This window comes from Gymnodraco acuticeps, unplaced genomic scaffold (genome assembly GCF_902827175.1).
Source record: "Gymnodraco acuticeps unplaced genomic scaffold, fGymAcu1.1, whole genome shotgun sequence".
NCBI classification, from domain to species: Eukaryota; Metazoa; Chordata; class Actinopteri; order Perciformes; family Bathydraconidae; genus Gymnodraco; species Gymnodraco acuticeps.
Window position 1 is genome coordinate 227862 of NW_022992055.1, and position 12349 is coordinate 240210.

The window sequence follows — 12349 nt, forward strand, 5'->3', positions numbered from 1 at the left end:
CAGTGTAGCTATGACAACATGACAATTCATTATGGAAGACTTCACAATAGACAAAGTTAACTGCCGAGATAATGACAAATTACTTATTTAAAAATAAAGTACTATATCTGTTTGCAAACTGTAAAATAAAGACAGCAATGGGGACAAAGGTACTACATCTTGATTTCAAAGCTATACAGTATGAACCATGCAATATGAGCAAAGCTAACCCACTGTCCATAATCCATCAACACAATTGACTTCAAACTGACATTTTTCATTTGTTTGTTCTTATGAACTCTACAACTAGAATAATTGTGCACAGATGAATGCCAGAATGAATCCAACTGTTTTCTGCTCGTTGGCTGACTACTACTGTACAGCTTTACTGCTTTTTCATTGCATGAGAAAGTCCTATTAGATCTGTAGAAAGTTGTTGTGACATCCGAACAGGACATCAGTGCAGCCACTAATAACATGACAAATATGTTTGTGTTTTCTATTTTTCTCTTCAAGCAAAAACCAAATGGGGTTGTGTTAAGAGCACACTTTACATTACATTGCATTTAGCTGACGCTTTTATCCAAAGCGACTTACAATAAGTGCATTCGACCAACAAAATACAAACTTGAAGAAAACAGAATCATATAAGTACATCAGGTTTCATAGAGCTAAAACATTTCAAGTGCTACTCAACTGGCTTGAGGTGCCGATGTTGATTGTTAGGTCAAGAGTGGGACAATCTTTTCCCGGAAGGAAAAGCAGCTCAGTCTTGTCAAGGTTGAGCTTGAGGTGATGAGCAGACATCCACTGAGAGATGTCAGCTAGACAAGCAGAGATGCGTGCGACGACCTGGGTCTCTGAGCGGGGAAAGGACAGAATTAGTTGGGTGTCGTCAGCGTAGCAGTGGTATGAAAAACCATGCGGGCTAATGACTGATCCCAGCGAGTTTGTGTACAGAGAGAAGAGGAGGGGACCAACTTTACTTAATTTGGTGATGTAACACTTAATCAGCAGAGGGAAGCATCTATTGAGTCAATTTGGGAAGTGAAACGGAAGAGTTGCCTTTTTTTTACTTTTTTGCATTTTATTCTACATTCATATTTCAGGTTTTTGCAGAAGCTCTTATTCAGTCAGTGTTATACTGTATGTGGAAGCAAAGTAAAATATTGAATTCCTTCAATGACATTTCAAGCTAGAGCAAGAAAATTGCAAACTAAATTGCCTTTTATAATGTGTTGTTGCAGAAACTAATGTGAGGTGTTATAAGCTATGAAAAGGACTAAGGACACATTTCAGTGGAGGAGTTTAACACACAATAAAATTGAAATGTCCAAATATACCTTACTGTAACTCTTTTTACAAATAGTGTTTTACTTACAACAAATGTGTCACTGCAGAGATATTAAATACCTTACAGATAATGAAACACTACAAATGGCACGATAAAGTGAGAATGGATTGAAGAAAGGCAATAACAACAACGATTCTGGAAGAATTTATTAAAAAGCCTGTCTGTTATACTTCGAGCAAATTATTTAATAGACAAGACTTCCTCTATAACAGTGTGTCTAAAACTTTTTCATACCAAGGACCACTTAACCAATACAAAAACACTCGCGGACCACCTAACTCCACAAATATCCAAAAACACATCGTTTTTTACAAATCGCCTGAAAATTGTACAAACAAGTGGCAACATGTGTGGTGAAGGTGCTTATCTGGGCTAGATCATGCAATCGAAAGTGAAACTTAAGCTTGTTCCATTGCGGAGATATTCCCGCGAGAGTGCGAAAAACTTAAATACATTTATTTATTTCAAATGTGAAATGTTACCAATATACTCACGGACCACTAGGGGGTACTCACGGACCACCAGTGGTCCGCGGACCTCACTTTGAGAAGCACTGCGTCTGTATAGAGGCTTCTCAATTCTTACATTTCCCCTCCTCGACTCCCCTCCTCGAGACTTAGACCCGCCCACAGGAGATGCGAGCGGAGGACCGAGGAGGGGAACCGATGAGAGAGGAGGGGAAGCAGCAGACGTTTAAAGAAATGAGAACTCCTCTCCTCTGAGCGGTCATATTAAAGCGACGTCCGTTCATTATTACGTGGCAACAGCTGCATCAGCTGTCGAGTGTTTTGTCATAGCGCTGTATTTTATAATCTCTGTTAGATCAGCTGAACATTGTTCCCCCACATATTTACTTTGAATTCATTGAGAGTGCGGTATAATGAGACAATAACAGGCTACAGATGCGGACACACACACACAAATATATTTATATAAATATATACAATCTAAAGTATGAGAGCACTCGCATAATAACGTAACACAATCAGAGACTGGATATATCCCCCCCCCCCCCCCCCCCTCTCTTTGGTCGCTGAAATGGGAAATTGAAATTACGGGGGACCAAAAGTTGTATTTACAAGTATTAAAAGTAAGCAGAGGACACCAAACCAACTGAGACCCGTCTGTCCGCCGCATCTACGCACTGTACAACACAGACCCAGTGTTGAAAGTGTGCCGGTCCTACCCGGTCCTTACTACCGGTAAGAGATTTCCAGGCGGTCCGGAGGACCAGGAAGAATTGACAGCTCCACCCGTGGAATTTATACTACGAAGGGAAGATATTTTGGTTTGGATTACTGGTCTGGGGGAAGCTCGCGTGTGTGTGGTGTGTGTGTGTGTGTGTGTGTGTGTGTGTGTGTGTGTGTGTGTGTGTGTGTGTGTGTGTGTGTGTGTGTGTGTGTGTGTGTGTGTGTGTGTGTGTGTGTTTGTGTTTGTCACACTGTACCACACACACACCTCATTTAGCCTACCACATGTAGCCTACCACACACACCTACAGCTCGTAAAGCATAATCAGGCTACAGCCGTTGTGTATTTTATTATGTGAAGCACTAAATGGTCTGAGCAAAATATCGACTCTTTGTTTGTAGTTATAAACTAAAGCAAATAAAGAGAGTAGGCCTGTTATACTGAGTGATATATATTATACACACTGCTCTGCTTTCTGCATGGACCTCACAGCTGTTCTCTCTGGAAACATCGTGACGCGATGAAAGCAGTTTCTAAAATAATATCCAGGGGATGCATGCATAGCTGTCATTGGCTGAGATAAGTCCGGCCGTGCGTCACGCCTCCACCGTTCCCGGAAATGCCTCCGCGGAGGAGCCGTGGAGGAACCATCAGTGTATCCTCGGTTAGAGCTCCTCCAGAGAGCCTCCTCGACGCTCGATGCTCGGTCCTCGGTGTGCATTTAGAGAAATGAGATGTCCTTCAACATGGCGCGCTGAAATTCATTTCCGGGTCACTTCCGGAGGACCGAGGACCGAGGAGTCGAGGAGGGGACATTTGAGTATTGAGAAGCCTCTCTTAAGATACTGCATTTCGGGGGAAACAGCAAAGGCCTGATGACCTCTTTAGGGGGTGATGAGGAATTGACCAAAAGGCTCAACATTGAGCAAAAACTTGATTTGACATAAAGGTAAAGAGCACGATAAACACATAAAAAGAAAGAAGGGAACGCTATACAAAGGTCTGGACTCTAGAGGACTAACAAATAAACAGGTGTAACATTGTCAGCATGATAACTCACACACACTCTCTGTTTGTCAATGTTGGAGTCTCTCGCTCTCTGAGATAAACACACACATAACACACACTCACGCAGTGTCCCAAATGTGTTTCTGCTTTACAGAACAAACATTTTTCACACACATCATGTCTCTGCTCACTGCAACCACTCACTGGTGCAGAAACCCCTGTTCTGACCGTGTGTGTGTGTGTGTGTGTGTGTGTGTGTGTGTGTGTGTGTGTGTGTGTGTGTGTGTGTGTGTGTGTGTGTGTGTGTGTGTGTGTGTGTGTGTGTGTGTGTGTGTGTGTCTTATCATCTGGCAAGAAAACAAGACTGTTTGTTTGTTCTTCGTCTTCCGTGCTGCAGTTAAAACACACAGTAAAAAGGCTGAGGAGGCACATCAGAAAATAAGGAGCCATAATGGCCTCATGGACAAAGTGAAATGCTTGATCAACTTCACAACAAAGATGGTGAGGCTGTTTGTACCTGAAAGTGATGTTGATGCCAAAAACAACCTGCTTTTCTTGTTGCTAGAGAAACAGGACAGCAAGCAAGAAATGTTTTGATGTTCAATTGTTCATATCTTTGAAGAGTATGGGTGAACAATCTGAGCTGGTTACATCAGTAGCAGCTGAATAATGTCTCTACTTTTCTCTTTGTCGGTTGAATTACAATTGAACTATTATTTATCAATAATTGAGTTCCCATGGAAAGCTGTGAAGATCAATGCTGACGGCACTTAAGGACAGTGATTCCCAAGCAGACACGCAGCACAGTTCTTATTGAGATAAGATTGTAGCTCTATTCATATGACAAAGATTTGTTTTTTGTCTTGTGTACATGTTTTTGTGTTTATATATTCCTGGGTCAGAGGGTTTATCATTTTTTTGTTTAAGTCTACTGCATGTTGAAACGGTTCTTATAATTGAATATTACATTCGGACAATATAGAGAGTGAAACAAGTAGAGAAGGAAATAATGTTACCAAATAGCGATAAAACCGTCCAAACAGTTAGCTAATGGAGAGCTAAAGTACTTGGCTAAAAGGAATGTACAGACAGTTTAAATGGTTAGTTAAAAGTTATAAGAGAAATAACAGCCAACGAAGATAGGTAGGATGTATTACTGTCCGAATAACTTTGGGGTTAGAGTAAAAAGACTAAAAGGACTAAAAGTATTTAATGAATGGTTGAATAAGATAGCTAAATGTAATGGATTTACACGAAGAGGATACATTTAAATAGTTACTTCATGTTCAGTTTCTGTCAATCTAGTAGATGCAGATGTAACCCAAGCAACCTTAACATTTAATGATCAATAGTTTCAACATCATGTGAATAAATAATAGTGTTGTATTTTATCCAGCTGGAATTCAATTGAAATGAACATATTTGATTACATTATTAGTTTTGCGTTGTGTAATGTTCCTTATTGGCTTAAGAAGTTAACATTAAAGTAGAGGAGATTTAATGTGTATTGCTATAACACAGTATAGTCAGTTTAAAATTCTGCTGGAGTGTCTGAATCCAATTTTAGATGACAGCCAAGGTGATGATGGACACCTGATGGAATCTTTTTTAATTAAAAGCCTAAAGACATCAAACAAAACACAAACAAGGGCACAACCATAAACAAGACTACCTATAACACATTCAAGTTATTCCTCTTGGCACAAAAGTGTGATCCTCTGAGCCTCTTAATGTTTTAATATAATGTAGATTGAATTAATCAGACAAAACATTGCCAATGGACTCGGGTTTAATCTTGTGCTTTTAGGAAATAATTGCACTTTTGAGTCTTTTAGTTTGGGCATTTGTATCTCATTAAACTCCTTGAAACATCGATAAAAGGAGGTCTTCCCAGAAGTGTTTGCACTGGTTGTTAAATGAGTTTGCTGTTGGCTCAATCGGCTTTCATCACATCTGATCTTTATCTCATTCCCCGTCTGTCTGTCTCAAAGCATCCTCTGTCAACACTGAGTCGCACTGTGAGGCTGAGGGAAAGAGACGGGAGGAGACAGATCGACAGCGACAACTACGGCAATTTGGAGGAAGCCGGGATTTCAATATAAACTGAAATTAAGAAAGTCAACAAGACGAATACGTGTTTTCGTTGAAATATAAGTGATTATGTTACCTTACCATTCAGCAGCCTAATTCAACCTCTTGGTTTCATTATATCGACCAATTGTGATGTCGTTTTTTTTAAAACATAAATATTATAAAGATGGTTTCTACAGAGCCCTTTAGGGGACATGGAGAAGAAAAATTGGTTGAAAAAAATGAAAAATGTTTCTCGCCTTTGAGAGATCTCGCAAAACCTTTGCGAGATCTCTCAATGCTTTTCATTTAGCTCAATGTACTTCAGTCAGTTCGGCAACACAGAAACCACAACAATGGAGCGGTTCATCGATTTTTACTTTGAGCTTTGCCTAAAATATAAAGATATAACATCAGTGCTTGGCAATAGGAACAGGTTTCACATAAGTGAAAGACACCTCAAGAGAACACTCAGAGAGCGAGGGGACATGCACGTCGCAAAGCATACCTTGAGCTGAGTTATTGACAGATTCGAATTTCGCGGATCAATAACTCCTGAACATAACGTTGTAAAAATACAAACAACATGACTTTACAATCATAGCAAGATAGACAACGAGTCGTTTTTATCAGAACAGTTCGATACGCGCCGTCATCCGAGCTAAACATCAAGAATTGGTCACAATCTGCAGCTTGAGGAGGAGTGCTTAGGGACCGTCTACAAACTGCAACGCCGAAAATATATACTCAATTTTTTTTTTAAATTCAATAACTTCCTATCTCTTAACACATCAATGGTTATGTTGTTGTTACAGTACAACACTTATTTTGAATAAATATGCTTTTAAATATATTTTCAGGCTTTTTTATTTCAAACTATTTTAAATTACTTTGACATTTTACGGTTGCGGTTACGGTGTTGCCGAACTGACTGAAGTACATTGAGCTAAATGAAAAGTTTTGCAAAAAAAGTTTTAGTATTGCGAGGTCTCGCAAAAGTTTTGCGAGATCTCGCAAAGGGGTTTTGCGACATCTCGCAAAACTATTTTTTGTTTCCAACCAATTGTTGTTGTTGTCCCCTAGGGCTCCGTAGGTTGCACACATGTATAAAGAGAAATATAGTGGGAGTGAATCCGGTTTAGGTGTATGAAGCTTTACTAAAATAAACTCTTAAGTATATTGCTTAAAGATTGGATTACACATGGGGTTACACAAGCAGGTATTACTGCAACTTGGAAAATGTGTATTTAGCTATGCTGTGGATACAAACACAATGGTAGAAATTTGATAGACATAAAGGAATTTGCGCATTGTAATTTTTTGCCATTTTTTCAACAATGATCATTTTTATTCATATCAGTAGAGATAAACCTGAAGTACTATAGTGGCAGTTTGCACACTAAATGGCAATTACACTGGAGGTTTTGGCTCCTGTTACTTGAACTTTAAAAGAGTTTTTGCACAACATAAAGTCTTACTGATGTGTTTATAGAATAAAAAGTCTGATCCCAAGACTTTTTCTAGGGTTAGGGTTAAAAGTCTACAGACATTGTTAGTTCACAACTTTACTAAAAGCCGACATATCAGGATGTCATATTCTCTTTTAAATGTTCTCGTATTTTTGTTTGTATGCTTCTTTAAAGCGTTTTTGAGTACTTAGAAAAGTGCTTTATAAAATAAGTGTATTATGTATATATTGATTGTTATTCTTGGTTGATTTGCATCAGTAGAAATTGTCAGGAGTATTGTTTATTGGCCGATGAATTATGCAACTCACCAACGTCATCTGTAACTTTAAGAAACTCCTTAGCAGCAAGCTTTCACACCCACACTCCTCTCACTCCATCCATTTTCATCTCTTTGCCCCTTTGTTTAAGCTATTTGAGAATTTTGCTGAAGTGCAATTCCCACTAAGTAAGGATTTGACTCGAGTCTCGGTTCCGCTTGTTCCCAGAAGTCAGCCTTAGTGGGTAAAGAGAGAGATAGATAGATAGAGGGAGTGCTTGTTTGTGTGCTAAACTTGTGGCCTCATTTCAGAGTTGCAGTCTCAAAGTGCTGACTTGGCTGTTCTGGAGGGAGGGCAAGAGTGAAGAGGCGCAGAAGGAGCAAGAGGAGAGAGAATAACGCTCAGAAAAGCAAGGGTCGTCAATTATGATCGCCTCCTCCGCCCTGTCCTCGTTATTACTTCCTCTGCTATACTTGCTTGCCGTGTCTGTCAGACACTTTTAACCCTGCCGGACTAATAAGTAAGTGGGGTTGACGTCAGCCTTAAGTAAAGCTGACCGTGTTTCTAATCTCATTGGAAACGATCCCCAACAAGGCCACCACGACAGCAGAAACAAGTTATTAGAGATGGGAATACTTCACCTGTATGCAATCTGTATACAATGAACCAAAACACACAAGAGCAAGGTTTCTCTCCGAGGACTAAAATAGCTACTCCATGCAGAACAGGGAGTTATTACCACCTATTTGAACAAGGAGGAGTGGGATGGGGGGATGAAGAGAGAGACCTGGGGAGAGAAAGAGATTTTGTGAATGCAATAACGCTCTTAATGGCTAGGAGAATATTAACAAAGTGTGGAGGCAGTCTCAAGGGCATATGCAAATTCAATCGAGAAAGCAACTGTAGGTGGCAAGATGTGTTCCCCGAGCCTGTGTTTATGTGTAAAGAGTCAAGCTCCCTTAGAGAGCGAGTTAAGCATGATGCACATTACCGTGCTCACTCGGTCAGGGGGTAATGAATCACCTTGAGAACACTTCGTAGGCTATTTCATTTTACAGTCTGTTAACTCTTCATAACAAGTCAATTGAAGTATACAAACACAACAAAGCATTAAGTGTGTTGTTAAAGTCAAGCTCGGAAGCTGTGCATCATTTTTACTTGGGAAAAGGAAGGTGAAAAGTATATTTCCTACAATTCAGGGCAATTCAATTCAATTCATTTAGCACTGTATAGTAAACGGTAAGACAGATATGTGGACATTGGCCGTCCTTTTTTAAGTATTTGAAATTGATTTCTCTATCTGCTTGATAAATGTTAGAGTGGAAGGTTCATGGGTTTGCAATGTAGTCCACAGCTCACTTCAGCACAAAGCTCCCCCTACTAATTTCATAATTTGCTAAATGTGTTCATGGCTTGGTTCCCAGAACAAGAGGCTGACTTTCTCATTTAGATTATTGTCTGATAAATGATTAAGACCCCTGGTGTATATTACGAAACACATCTGAGCTGTATTCAGATCATACATTTACTGTACCTTGAACTCTTGACAACCTGGAGACAGAACCAGTTTTCATTCTTACTCTTCTATTACATATCAGAAAGTTAACCCAATCCTAACAACCATTGCTTTTCTTGCTAAAAAGGGAAATTATGATTTAACAAATGAATCAAAATGTGCAGTTTTCCAAATAGTCATTTTTGCTTCTTTCTGAGAAGGAAATCGTTCAAACATTAAGGTATTTATTTTACCACACTATTTATGTATCCTGTATTCAAATGAAGCAAGCATTCATTGTGCCTCATATGCTTGTTTAATATAATATATAAGAAAACTAATACAAGTAATAAACTATAAAAAGTTTAATGTTGACATCTTTTAGTTTATTTGTTTCAATCTAATTCAAGGGTATGGCTTATAAAAACAGAAATATCCACTTCAGCAGCACTTAAATACAACACCATTTCCATTTCTATAGTATGAAGGTATTTCGTTTTGTTTTTTAAGATCATCAACAGCCTGATTTATACGAGATGTATTCCTAAAAACATGGAGTATTGTGTTTTTCTGATTATGGATTGATAACCCTAACCCTAACCCAAAATGGCTTCTGTAAAGACCTTTAACTCTAATACGTTGACAAAATGAGAAAATAACATTAAACCGGCTTTTCCTGTTTTCTGATCTGTTCATCTGTTCTGGAAATGCAAATAATTACAACAATGCCTAATTTTCATATTAAACATACACTGAAACATTGACTTTAATTAAATGGATTATGTCAACACATTTCACATAACTGTATTAGGTTGAAAGCAATACTATTAAGTTAAACCAAATATTCATTATTTAAACTTAATGGTATTGCCTTCAACTAACCCAGGGGTCGGCAACCCGCGGCTCTCGAGCCGCATGCGGCTCTTTAAGCCCTCTACTCTTGCTCCCTTGAGCTTAGACAAAATAAGAAGGAAATCAAATAAAAACATTTGTAGGACTATTTATATTTTCTTGCACGGTTGAAAATGTTTCGTATCTTGTATTTTGAGGTGATACTGTGAAACATAAAAACAATTTTAAAAAACGCTTTTAATTAGGTCAACTAAAATATGCGTCACATCCTGCTACGGTCCCGCACCAGCGCCTTTTCTTGCAGGCGAATAACCTGACCCCCGGCTCGATGAGAGAACTATGGATAAATCAAAGAAAATAAAAGTATCGGAGGAACACAGAGGGTTTAATTCTGCATGGTTAGAGGTATGTGCTTTCACAGCAAACGATGCTGGTTTACCGGTATGTTTGATATGTAGAGAGAAGTTCTCAAAGGAGTGCTTTACGTATTGGAGGAAAAACACGGAAGAGGAAGACAGCTGACGATCTTCAGTCATACCTCAATCAGTTAACTCTTTTAGGGTGCAGCTATAAGTTTGATTTATTTCAAAGTGGGGCCATTTGAATTATATTCATTGTCTTCAAATGTATAGACTCTAGAGGACTCCCCAAGTGCTGTGTTGATTTATTTTAAAGTTGGCCTGTGTTTTTTTTTTTTTTTCCTTATAAGAGTTCTTTGTTAATTATTAGAGATAAACAGTTCTCTATAATGTAATACATAATAAATGAAAAAAAACTGTTGTTTTTGTCTATGATGTATGTAACAATATATACAACTTTATAAGCTATCAAGCTATCAAATGTGTTTTGCGGCTCCAGACAAAGACAATTGGTGGAAAACGAGGCAAAATTGCTCTTTTGGTCAAAAAGGTTGCAGGCCCCTGGACTAACCTAATACAGTTCTGTGAAATCTGTTGTTATACTGTAATACATTTAACTAAAGTCAACGTTTCAGTTTTTTCAGTGTACTGTTATAGAAAACTTGTACTACAAAAAAGAATTTCCTGGATGTAAGCAAATGACTGAGGAGGTTTCATGGTGATATCTATAGTTAACATATTTACCTATTATCTCCACTTAGCTGAGTAAATTATTTAAATGATTTTGAAATGTGGTTTTCTGTGCGAGATTATTTGCATGTGTGTGTTGTGGGGAGGTTGTTTGTTCTCCAGCAGAAGATAATGGGACATTTCCCTCCCTTTTTTTAAGAGAAAATAGGACTCAGTTTTGATTGGAGGATTAAACTTTTATCAGCCTTCGTATGGGAGCCTCATCAAAGGCTTTCAATGATCAATAAATATTGATGGAAGGAACATTAATCATTTATTAAATCCTTGAGCAGTGACAGACACACAAAACTCCTAAGAATTTTAAAAGAAATTCCACTTCTGTTTCTCGTCTTTTGATGAGAGGAAAGTCTTTGAGTCTAATGTTTAGGGATATTATTAGTTTTGGTGGAAAACAAAGCAAAGAGAATTTTTCATCAGAAGATGCAGAACTATTCGCATGTATTGGTAATTCTTGTCATTTGAAGTCACATTTTATTTTGTTCACTTTTGGTTGAGCCTTTTAAGTGATAATCAGCTCCTTTGTTTGGAATATTTATAAAGCCTCACAACTCAAACTCAGGCGGCAGACAGTAACTTGAAAGTGACCTATATATATTACGTTTGACTGTTGACATCAATTACATAATATTAGGTTGTTTTTATTCTCTCTTTTAACTGTTTGTGTACATAATTATTGAGTACCCATTATAATGAACCAGCTTCAAGTATTTTACATTAAAGCTCTTCTTTGGTCATAAATGTGAAATATTTTATCAAAGTTGTTTTGTTTTGGACAGTTGAACCACTGTTCTTTGTGTTTTAATGTTTTTACAAGACATGCCAGACAGGCAGTTTTTAAATAGGGCAGCAAAGACCAACACAATAAAAAAGTAGTGGTCCTAAAATTGATCCTTGAGTAAACGTTTTTATAATTTAAAGAGTTAACATTTTATTGCACTTGAACACACTGCAGAAACTATAGCCAAAATATTCTGACAATCTTGGCTGTTGAGTGTCTATGATATCAAAATGATGATCCAATAGAGTGGTGCGGTGACGAGTGTCAGGGGGTGAACTCTGAGGCATGAACTCAATTGCACGACTCAAACTCAGACTCGGATAGTGTTTCAAAATAAAGACTTTACTGGGATTTGCACAGTAATGAAAACAAGGAAAACAAAAACACTCTTTCGAGGAAAACTAGAACAGTGATCAATAACATAGATCCGTGAGAAGTCCGTGAGGTAAACAGGAACGTAGGTCATAGAGAGACAACGAACTGACAATGAACAGGAGGGAGCTAACGCAATATATACACAGGTAAAGGGGACACAGGTGGAAACAATCAGGGACGCAGGAGACAGAAGGGGGCGGGGAGCGTGGAGGCCTGAAATGAGAGGGAGAATTAATTAAGGGAATAAACATAAAGCACAGGACAAAGGGACATGACAAAACTAACATAAAGAATAAACTTTCACTATAAGTTTCGTGGACATGACAACGAGTCCTAAAACCCGGAAGTGAGTCAGCATTTTACCACTACCGGTGCCCTCGTCTCAGAGTCAATGGGATTTCTTTTTTGGAAA